The sequence below is a fragment of the Anomaloglossus baeobatrachus genome, chromosome 1 (assembly GCF_048569485.1).
Source record: "Anomaloglossus baeobatrachus isolate aAnoBae1 chromosome 1, aAnoBae1.hap1, whole genome shotgun sequence".
NCBI lineage: Eukaryota > Metazoa > Chordata > Amphibia > Anura > Aromobatidae > Anomaloglossus > Anomaloglossus baeobatrachus.
In genome coordinates, this window is record NC_134353.1 from 310,288,469 (window position 1) to 310,299,774 (window position 11,306).

Below are 11,306 nucleotides of genomic sequence, written 5' to 3' on the forward strand. Positions count from 1 at the left end.
CTAATCGGGTCCCGCTCCCCAGTGTAGCTAACTGAGGGAGCTTGCTCCCAGGGTTCACGCTTGGGATTTTCTGGACAGTATTTGTAGAAAGTCCTATTCCCCTCGTTGCGCTAGTACCCCAATTTTGAAGTGGGTGGAGAGCGGATCTTGAAGGCTCTGTTCTTGTCGGGTGAATTGTCAGGTTGCCTGAAGCTATTCCCTGACCTAGGGTCCACGTACCCCATCGTGCCCTGGTGCTAACCCGGTGATGGTACAAGGCTGCTGGCTGTCCTCCACGACAATGCCGTGCCCCTTGTCACGATCCCCTGCGACCGGGGGTCCAGCTCCTACCAGGCCCAGACCAACGTCTGCTACCTAGTACTTCCAAGGAGCCCAGCTCCTGACCTCCTCTCTCTTTCACCTCCAACACTACACTGGCCTCCTCCTGACCTCTCCTTAACCAACCCCCCAAGTGGGCGATCCTATTCCACTCAGGCCGTCTGCTGGTGTGTCTGGTGGGTGTGGTGCAGAGTGTTCCTAGGATTTTGATTTGCTGGTTTTGGCAACACCATTAGTTATGGACCCGTAACCAAGGAGGAGGTGGATATTGTGCAGAATACCCTGTGACGACCTGATAGGCCAGGGCGTCACAGAAACACCGGAAAGATGTTGGCTCCTGATGGTGATCCCGGAGCCGCGACTCCCCCGGCAGTGCAAGATGACGGAGAATCAGCAGGCCCCGCTCCAGTCACAAGAGCGGCGGAGCCTGCGGTCCCGGTGGTCGCGCAGGTCATGCCGATCACCCTACCTTATGTGCCCAGTGCCGCCTGGCTGCCCCAGTATGATGGCCGACCTGATGCCCTGCAGGTATTTAAGAAAAAGATATGTACCGTTCTCGATATGTATGCAATGACCGGCAGGCAGCGCGCATCCGTGGTGCTCGGACAGCTGACAGGCGCAGCCGAGCAGGAGGTAGAGACATGGACTGATGAGGATCGGGCCTCGGTACCCGCCATATTTGATAAACTACAAGTAGCCTTTGAAACCCGCACGGAGGCGGAGCTGAGGATGCAATTCTACAACTGCAGGCAGCATCCCCAGGACAGCATTAGGCCCCCTTCACACACACGTGCCTCCGTTTCTAGGTCCGTTTTCGCATGTACCGGAGACACGGCCCACGTATACCCATTAAAATCAATGGCTATATGTGCACGCACGTGTTCAGTCATTGGCCCGTGCCTCCGTGTGGAGCAGACGTGTGCCCATGTGCTCCATACGGAGGCATGTCCGTTTTTCTCCGGCAGCATGGGTGTCATACGGCCCACACCCATACCACACGGATGTAGCGTGGATGCGTTCTCCCGTGATACGCGCCAGAGAAATACATGTGTCATTGTAAAAATAAAAAAACACATACTCACCTCCACCAGCCCTGCAGTGTCTGCCGCGGCTGTCACATGCATCCGTCCCCCAGTGAATTTGAACAACGCATCTTCTTCACTGGGGGACCGGAAGCAGCGTCAGTGGGGCATGGCCTGTGCCGGACACTGTCATTCAGCACCACAGACAGCTCCGGAAGAATCAGGTAAGGCGGGACTTTCCGTTCTCCGTGTGTTATACGTAAAACACGAATGTGCTACAAACACGGCACACGAGGAGCAAACCACCCCTTTAATACGTACGTGAAAAAACGGTTCGTTTTTTTCACGTGCGTGTGAAGGGGGCCTTAGAGACTATGCCCTGAGACTACAAACTGCACTGCGCACTCTAAAGCTAGTAGACTCTATCAATCAACCAGAGAGCAATAAAATGCTTGTGGAGCAGTTCCTGCAGGGGCTGGGGTCAGTGTAGGATCGCAAGCAGCTGCGGATGTGGGCCCTGGAGCACCCGGACTTAAACTTTGCAGTTTTAAAGGACCGGGCCATAAAGGCTCTACAGACCTCTGAGGCTAATGACTCTATACCATCGTCTTAGCCAGCTGACACCTCTCACCTGCTGGTGAAGCCTCCCCAATTAACATTAGCAGCACCTGCAGTACCAGCAGCGCCCCCTGGAGCTCCTGGTGACCTGTCATCCCAAGTTCAACAGCTGACCAAGGACGTCGCCAGGATCCCCGAGGCCATGCAGCTCCATCCAAAGACCAAGCTGGCGGAAAAGATCCAGCTCGCCGACTTTCCTGAGGACGTCCCTTGGATGCAGAGGAAGAACAGCAAGCAGTATGGGCAACCCATTTGTTACAGGTGCAACAAGACCGGCCATTACGCCCGTCGATGTCCTTTAAACGGGCAACCCCTGGGGCCAAGAGCCACTCCTCAGGAATAAACCAACCAGGCCCAGCTGATTGGCGTGAGTGGTATGTCGGAGGCCGCGCCACCATCTCCCTCACCGTAGATGGAATTACAACGTTTGCACTCCTGGCTCACAGGTAATGACTATACCCCATGTACTTTATAAGCGTTACTAGTCTGATGATGACCTTACCCTGCCAGATTCTAGCCTTACCATTATTGCAGCTAATGGACTCCCGATGACCCAGGTGGGGTTTAAAGAAGTGACTCTTAAGGTGGGGCGAGTGGAGTTAGAGCATAGTGGTGCAGAATGACCCTAGTGATCGTAACCCAAAAATGGTCCTAGGAACCAATGTTATTGAAAATTGTATGGGGGAAGTATTGTACTTACTTCAGCAGCTGTCTGCAATGGCAGGAGCGGTACGGCAGAGAGTCCTGCAACATGAGATCCGAGCCCTCCTGCAGCGGCAACAGGTAAATTTGTCTGGTGGAGAGATTGGTGGTGTGCGAGTGATAGATGTAGCTCCCCTTGTAGTGCCTTCGCGAAGTGAGATGATGATTTGGTGTAGGGCAGCAGTAGGTTCCCTTGGACAAGATTATCAGGCAGTGGTAGAGCCTCTGCCTTCAGAACACTGGCCCACAGTCTTGCTGGCCAGAGGAGTGATTGATGTCCGGAAGGGAAGAGTGCCTGTGAGAGTGTTGAACTGCAGAGAGGAAGAGGTTAAGCTACCCAGATATGCCACCATTGCCAAGCTGTTCACAGTAGATACACATGCCATCCAAGCAGCAGCATCTACCATCACAGCACCCCAACCAGTCAGTGACAGCTCACCAAGTCATTCAGAGGAGTGGTGTCAGGAATTACACATAAGCACTGACTCCACACCTTCACACCAAAAGAAGGGGGTCTACAGGGTAGTGGAAAAATACGACCAAGTCTTCAGTAAATACCCGCTAGACTTTGGGAGAATAAAAGGGGTCCAACACTACATCCCCACAGGTATACACCCACCCATCAAAGAGAGGTATAGACCAATACCACCTGTACATTATAAGTGTGCCAAGGACATGTTGAGGAACATGAAGGAGGCGGGTGTTATCCGTGACAGTTGTAGCACCTGGGCAGCTCTGAGAAGATAACAGCTATCCAGAACTGGCCAAGACCAACTACCATCAAGGAAGTACGACAGTTCCTGGGCCTGATGGTCTATTACCGCCGCTTTATCAAGGGCTATACCAGGATGGCAGCTCCTATGCAAGATTTCCTAGTCGGACAAACCAAGCATGGCAAGACTTCTGGTCCTCCATTCACATGGGGTGAGGAGCAATAAAGTTCCTTTCTGACAGATTAAGTCAGCCCTGACCGGAGAAGAGATCCTGACATACCCCGACTACGGTCTCCCGTTTATACTGTATACGGATGCCAGCAACGTGGGATTGGGAACTGTCCTATCCAAAATGCAGGATGGCAAGGAGAAGGTGATAGCTTACGAAAGTAGGAAGCTCCATCCAACAGAAAGGAACCCTGAGAATTATAGTTCTTTCAAGTTGGAGTTCCTAGCGCTCGTCTGGGCTGTGACAGAGAGATTTAAGCATTACCTGGCTTCTGCAAAGTTCACTGCATATACGGACAACAATCCTTTAACCCACCTAGACACAGCGAAGCTTGGAGCCCTAGACCAACGCTGGGTAGCCCAACTGCCGAATTATAACTTCACCATAAAGTACAGAGCCGGTCGTAAGAACACCAATGCTGATGTGTTGTCTAGAATGCCACACCTGCCTGATGATGGAGTAGATGAGGACGAGTTGGAAGAGATTGAACTACCTGCGTTCCATCAACCTGACAGTTTGGAAAACACCAAACATTACAGCAGTCAGCAGGAGGCAGCATTCAACCCATTACCTCATCACGGTTGGCAGGAAGCGCAAGATTGAGATCCTGCAGTCAGATTGATAAAGACACTGATTTCCCAAGCTAACTCCAGGTTGGAGCCCACTGCCCCGGAAGAAGCACAGAGGCTGTGGAAAGAGAGGAGCCAGTTGTATCTGCAGCGAGGCAAGTTGTGCAGAGGACTGATTAATCCCAAGATGCATGAGAGGGTATCCCAGATAGTTAAGGCTGCTTTACACGTTACAATTAATAGTGCGATCGCATTTGCAATCGTACCCGCCCCCGTCGTTTGTGCGGCACGGGCAATTTCTTGCCCGTGTCGCACAATGTTGTAACCCCCCGTCACACGTACTTACCTTCCAAACGACCTCGCTGTGGGCGGCGATCATCCACTTCCTGAAGGGGGAGGGACATTCGGCGTCATAGCGACATCCCACAGCGGCCGTCCAATAGAAGCGGAGGGGCGGAGATGAGCGGGATGTAAACATCCCGCCCACCTCCTTCCTTCAGCATTGCCGGCGGGATGCAGGTAAGCTGCAGTTCATTGTTCCCGGGGTGTCACACGGAGCTATGTGTGCTGCCTCGGGAACAATGAACAACAGGACGTTCGATTTTTTGAAAATGAGCGACGTGTCAACGATGAACGAGAAGGTGAGTGTTTCTGCTTGTTCATAGCTGTCACACGCTATGATATCACTAACGATGCCGGATGTACGTCACTTACGACGTGACCCCGCCGACATCTCGTTAGATATATCGTAGCGTGTAAAGCCCGCTTTATACCTCAAATATACGTGCCAGTAGTCCTAGAAGCCTATCATGATGGAGCTGGACACTTCGGCTGGAAGCAGCTGGAAATGCTACTGAGAGAGCGCTTTTACTGGGCTGGTATGAGAGAATCCATTGAAGCAAGGTGCAGGGATTGTGGTCCCTTTGTGCTAAGAAGAAAGGATGACACCAGCCAGAGAGCCCCATTACAGACGATAATCACCCGCCAGCTGTTGGAACTAGTTGCTCTAGATCATGTCAAACTCACACCAAGCAGGAGCGGATACACGTACGTGCTCATGATAGTAGACCACTACTCAAGATTTATGGTTGTGGTACCCATAAAAGATCTAACGGCCCGTACTGCAGCAAAGGTCTTCCAAGCACACTTCTGCAGACCTCATGGCTACCCAGAGAGAGTCGTCACAGATCAAGGCCCTGCCTTTGAAGCGGAAATCTTCAAGGAGTTCTGCAGCTTTATACGGATGCAGGAAGATACGCACTACACCCTACCTTGCCCAAACCAATGGTGATGAACCATTTAGTCATCAACCTGCTCAAGACTCTACCCCTCGAGGAACGGAAGCAGTGGCCTGAGAGCTTGCCCGATCTCGTAGATATGTATAACAACATTCCCGTCAGTTCCACTAAGTGTACGCCTGCTTACCTCATGAGGGCGAGGCCTGGAAGATTGCTGGTGGACTTGGACATGGACGTTGAAGTACCTGAAACCATCTCCCCAACCACAGATTGGGACTCCAAACGTCAGATGCAGTACAAACAAATCCAGGAGTATGTTGAAAGAAACCTGAACCAAAGCAGAGAATAGCAAGAGCAACACTTCAACAAACAGGCAAAAGCCATCCCTTTGCACCAGGGGAAGTGGTGCTAAAAAGAAAAAGGAAGCTACACAAATTAGACGACCAATGGGAAAAAATCCCCTATGTCATACAACCCTCTGACTTTGACAACCAGAAGACCTGTCTTATTAGTAAAGACCAAGGGAGAACTACGGCTACCGTCTCCAGAGATCACTTGAAAAAGTGCCCGGTACCTCTTAAAATCCCAGAAGAAGTTCCCACTCCATCCCTAGGTGTTGAGAAAAGGAAGAAGGTGATCCACACCATCCTAGGTGAGTTCCCAGCAGATTGGCCTATGCAAAATGGAGCAGTGATTGTTCCCGTTCTAACATTTCCACAACCCGTGGAAGAGCCAGAACCGGAGAGGCCTGATGACATTGTACCAGTACACACACCTAGAGTCGCACCTGTACCCATGCCATGCACCCGTAGGTTTCCACCTACAGTACCCATCACGGGGAGTGAGGAACCCCTTTCGATAATACAGCACCAAAGGGCCTGAGGAGGTCTACACGCCCTAACCTATGTCAGCCACCACTCAGATTCAGGGACTGAGTGATGACCATATGTACCTGTATATAGTATTGTATGTATATATACAAATTGTAAATGTTGATTAATTGTTAATGTCAAAATGCCAATTAACCGTGTACCTCACCTGATTTGGAAGAAAAATGAAAATAGGAGTGATTTGGTAGTGGAACTCGGCTACCTCCTTTCCCTTATTTAACCCCTACTTATCCTTCGCTTTTATGGACCATTGCCTCAGGACTGGTAGAGGCCACCCAAAAACTTTCTTGGGCTCTTGTAAATATTACCCATTTGCCTTCTTATTCCTCTGCCCACCAGGACTGTGACACCCACTGGAGAGGACTGGTTGGAGAAAGGGCCTGCGGTGGAGTCGGCCGAGGCCCAGTCACCACCTAAACCTGGCTAGCCTTCAGGCCAGAGGGTTCCGGGACACTGGGACTCTTTGGGGTGGACTGGTGGGAAGGGACTTTTAGCAATGTTTTAGTGATGTGCCTCCCCTTTGGGGGATGAAATGTTTTACGTTATGTTATATCCTTTTTCACCTTTTCAGAACCAGTTCAATAAAAGCCAGTGGCCAGACAGCCCGAGGACGGGCTGTGTTCTTCCAATGGGGAGTGTGACGCCCTGATAAAATCAGGGTGTCACAGAAGACTGCACCCCTCTTCTAGGTGCAGAATTCTCTCCTCTTTGGTCCTCCATCATAATTCCCATACTGGTATACATCATCAGCCATCAAAACCCTAGTCAACCCCCCATGACAATAGGGACACACTAGTGGGCGGGGCCAAGCGGATGGCGATGTCCACCTAGGGGTACTGAGGTGTGATGGGAGGGGACAGTGGGAGTTGAGAGGAGAGAGTAGAGAGTGGAGTAGAGGAAGACGGTTGAGAGGAGAGGAGAGTGAGAGACAGTGAACAGAGTAGTCGGGAGTTGGAGCTCCTGGGCTACCGGACAACTGACTAGGTGGCAGTCGATAGACAGGGCCACGGGCGACGGACCGGGGCAGGGTCATAGCCCGCCAGTACCGACAGCGGGAATCCGGTCCGGAGCCGTGCACAGACAAGGTACCTGGACCCTAGGGCGAGGAGCAGCTTTAAGCCCCTTACCAATTGACCAGCCGGGGACAAGATTTCAGGTCTCGTCCCACAGGAGGCCCAGATAGAGCGAGACGGAAGCCCAACGAGGGGGATAGAGCTCCGCAATATCCTGCTAAGATCCTATGGGTCAGTTCTCGCGGACCACAACTCCCAAAAGACAGTAACACTGGGAGCAGACTTCCCCGTTTCATAAGGAGTAGTTAACACAAAGGACTCAAACATAAAATGCAGGTGGAAGGGCCCCTATTCTACTATACCGGGGTGCGGGATCCGAACACACCCTGCGGAGGCTACTGGCTACTGGTGATTTGGTTTACTATATGGACTCTGTGTCAAGTCATTTCAGAACTGTGAGTACACCGGCACCATCCGGCCCAACCCTGCAGACTGCACTCCTTCACACCATTCCACCTGTACCGGGGTCCCGGGACAACACCTCCCCTACCCGTGGAGGTGATAACATTCAGCTGCTCCACTCCATCAGTCCCGGGCTCCAGCGGCAGCGGCGTTGCCACCAAAACCCAAAACCACCGCATACCACAGGTGGCGTCACTGAACAGCCTCCCCTAAATATATAATTCCTTTTCCCCTGCCACGGTCTGTCCCCCCGCCCGCACCACTTGTCTTCAACAAACTGTTTTCTTCTGCATCATGTGTAGAAGAAGCTTCCTTCTCAGATGACAGCTATGCAGACCAATTTGATGTAGTGTACGGAGTATGGTATAAGCACTGATAAGCTGACCCTCCACCCTTTTAATCTCTGTAGCAATGCTGGCAGCACTCATACGTCTATTTCGAAAAGACAATCTCTGGATGCTGAGCATGTGCTCTCAGTTTCTCTGGTAGACCATGCCGAGGCCTGATCTGACTAGAACCAATCTTGTTAGGTTCAGGGTGTTGATAATCTTCTTATAGCCTAGACCATCTTTATATAATAGAGCAACAATTATTTTTTTCAGATACTCAAAGAATTTTTTGCCATGAAGTGCCATGTTGAACTTCCAGTGACCAGTATGAGAGAGTGTGTGAGAGATAACATCAAATTTAAAACACCAACTACCCATTCACACCTGAGACCTTGTAACACTAAGGAGTCACATGTACTCACTTTTGTTGCCAGTGGTTTAGCCATTAATGGATGAGTTTTTAATTATTTAGAATGCACCAAATTTACACTGTCATACAAACTGGACACTGACTACTTTACATTGTATCAAAGTGTCATATCTTCCGTGTTCTGCCGAGAAAAGATATAATAAAATATTTACAAAAATGTGAGGGGTGTACTCACTTTCTGATATACTGTGTTTCTGACTGGCCTATGAATGAATGTAAAAATGATTGTAGCTCTGTTGAACATTGGGTTTGATATACATGCAGTATATTACTTTTTTTGGTGCTTTATTTAAAATTCTTGCTGTTTTCCATAGAGCCCAGGAATTTTTCTATCTATATATATAATTGCCTTATTCTGTCTGTCTGTCTGTCTGTCTGTCTGTCTGTCTGTCTTGCTCCAAAATTGTGTCCTTACGGTGACACAAAGCTGATTGGCCGCTGGGCTCGCCATGGCCCCGCCCCCCGCACGGATTGGCCGCTCGCCCAGGCAAGTCGTCCACGCCCTGCCCCCTCACGCAATGCACGCTCGCTTTGGCCCCGCCCCCCGAACCGACTGACACGGAGCAACGACTCCCAGGTGAGTACTGTACCCCCGGGAGCCCACATCAGCGTACGCCGCCAACCCAGCCGACACATACCCTCGCATTGCTGGGGTTGCCGCCGTATGCTGGTGTGGGCTCCCGTGCGAGCGGGGGACGGGATACGTTGGTAACCATGGTAGCATAGTTACCAGCGCATCAAGGTCCTGCAGCGGCGGAACATACACACACACACGCACGCACACACACACACACATCAGATTACACTCACTCTCACACACACCTCACACACACATCACATCGCATCCACACACTCACAACATCCTGGGATATCGCTTGCTTCTCGGCGGCGATACTGTGCAGTGAACTTCCAGGACCTGCCGGAGGATCACATGGCCAGAAGCATGTGGTATCTCCGGATGTTGTGAGTGTGAGCGCGTATGTGCAATATCGTCAATGTGTGTGTGCGTGAGTGTATGCGATCGGGTGTGTGTGAGTGTATGCGATCGGGTGTGTGTGCGTGTATGCGATCGGGTGTGTGTGAGTGTATGCGATCGGGTGTGTGTGAGTGTATGCGATCGGGTGTGTGTGAGTGTATGCGATTGGTGTGTGTGTGTGTGTGTATGCGATCGGATCTGTGTCGGCAGAGGAGCACGGCGTGCTGGAGGAGGCTGGGAGGAGAGAGGCTGATCCTGGGGAAGGCTGGGAGGGGGAGGCTGAGAGAAGAGAGGCTGATGCTGGGGGAGGCTGAGGCTGGGGTAGGCTGGGAGGAGAGAGGCTGATGCTGGGAGGAGAGAGGCTGATGCTGGGGACAGAAAAGGCTGATGCTGGGAGGAGAGAGGCTGATGCTGGGAGGAGAGAGGCTGATGCTGGGAGGAGAGAGGCTGATGCTGGGAGGAGAGAGGCTGATCCTGGGGAAGGCTGGGAGGGGGAGGCTGAGAGAAGAGAGGCTGATGCTGGGGGAGGCTGAGGCTGGGGTAGGCTGGGAGGAGAGAGGCTGATGCTAGGGACAGAAAAGGCTGATGCTGGGAGGAGAGAGGCTGATGCTGGGAGGAGAGAGGCTGATGCTGGGAGGAGAGAGGCTGATGCTGCGGGCAGAGAGGCTGACGCTGCGGGCAGAGAGGCTGACGCTGCGGGCAGAGAGGCTGATGCTGCGAGCAGAGAGGCTGATGCTGGTGCAGCATGGGGGATGGAGCACGATGGAGGGTGCGCAGCATGGGGGATGGAGCACGATGGGGAGTGCGCAGCATGGGGGATGGAGCACGTTTGGGAGTGTGCAGCATGGCGGATGGACCACGTTTGGGAGTGCGCAGCATGGGGGATGGAGCACGTTTGGGAGTGCGCAGCATGGCCGATGGACCACGTTTGGGAGTGCGCAGCATGGCGGATGGAGCACGTTTGGGAGTGCGCAGCATGGCGGATGGAGCACGTTTGGGAGTGCGCAGCATGGCGGATGGAGCACGTTTGGGAGTGCGCAGCATGGCGGATGGACCACGTTTGGGAGTGCGCAGCATAGCGGATGGACCACGTTTGGGAGTGCGCAGCATGGCGGATGGACCACGTTTGGGAGTGCGCAGCATGGCGGATGGACCACGTTTGGGAGTGCGCAGCATGGCGGATGGACCACGTTTGGGAGTGCGCAGCATGGCGGATGGAGCACGTTTGGGAGTGCGCAGCATGGCGGATGGAGCACGTTTGGGAGTGCGCAGCATGGCGGATGGAGCACGTTTGGGAGTGCGCAGCATGGCGGATGGTGCACGATGGGGAGTGCGCAGAATGGCGGATGGAGCACGTTTGGGAGTGCGCAGCATGGCGGATGGTGCACGATGGGGAGTGCGCAGTATGGCGGATGGAGCACGTTGGGGAGTGCGCAGCATGGCGGATGGAGCACGTTTGGGAGTGCGCAGCATGGCGGATGGACCACGTTTGGGAGTGCGCAGCATGGCGGATGGACCACGTTTGGGAGTCCGCAGCATGGCGGATGGAGCACGTTTGGGAGTGCGCAGCATGGCGAATGGAGCACGTTTGGGAGTGCGCAGCATGGCGGATGGAGCACATTTGGGAGTGCGCAGCATGGCGGATGGAGCATGTTTCGGAGTGCGCAGCATGGCGGATGGAGCACGATGGGGGGTGCGCAGCATGGCGGATGGAGCACGTTTGGGAGTGCGCAGCATGGCGGATAGAGCATGTTTGGGAGTGCGCAGCATGGCGGATGGAGCACGATGGGGAGTGCG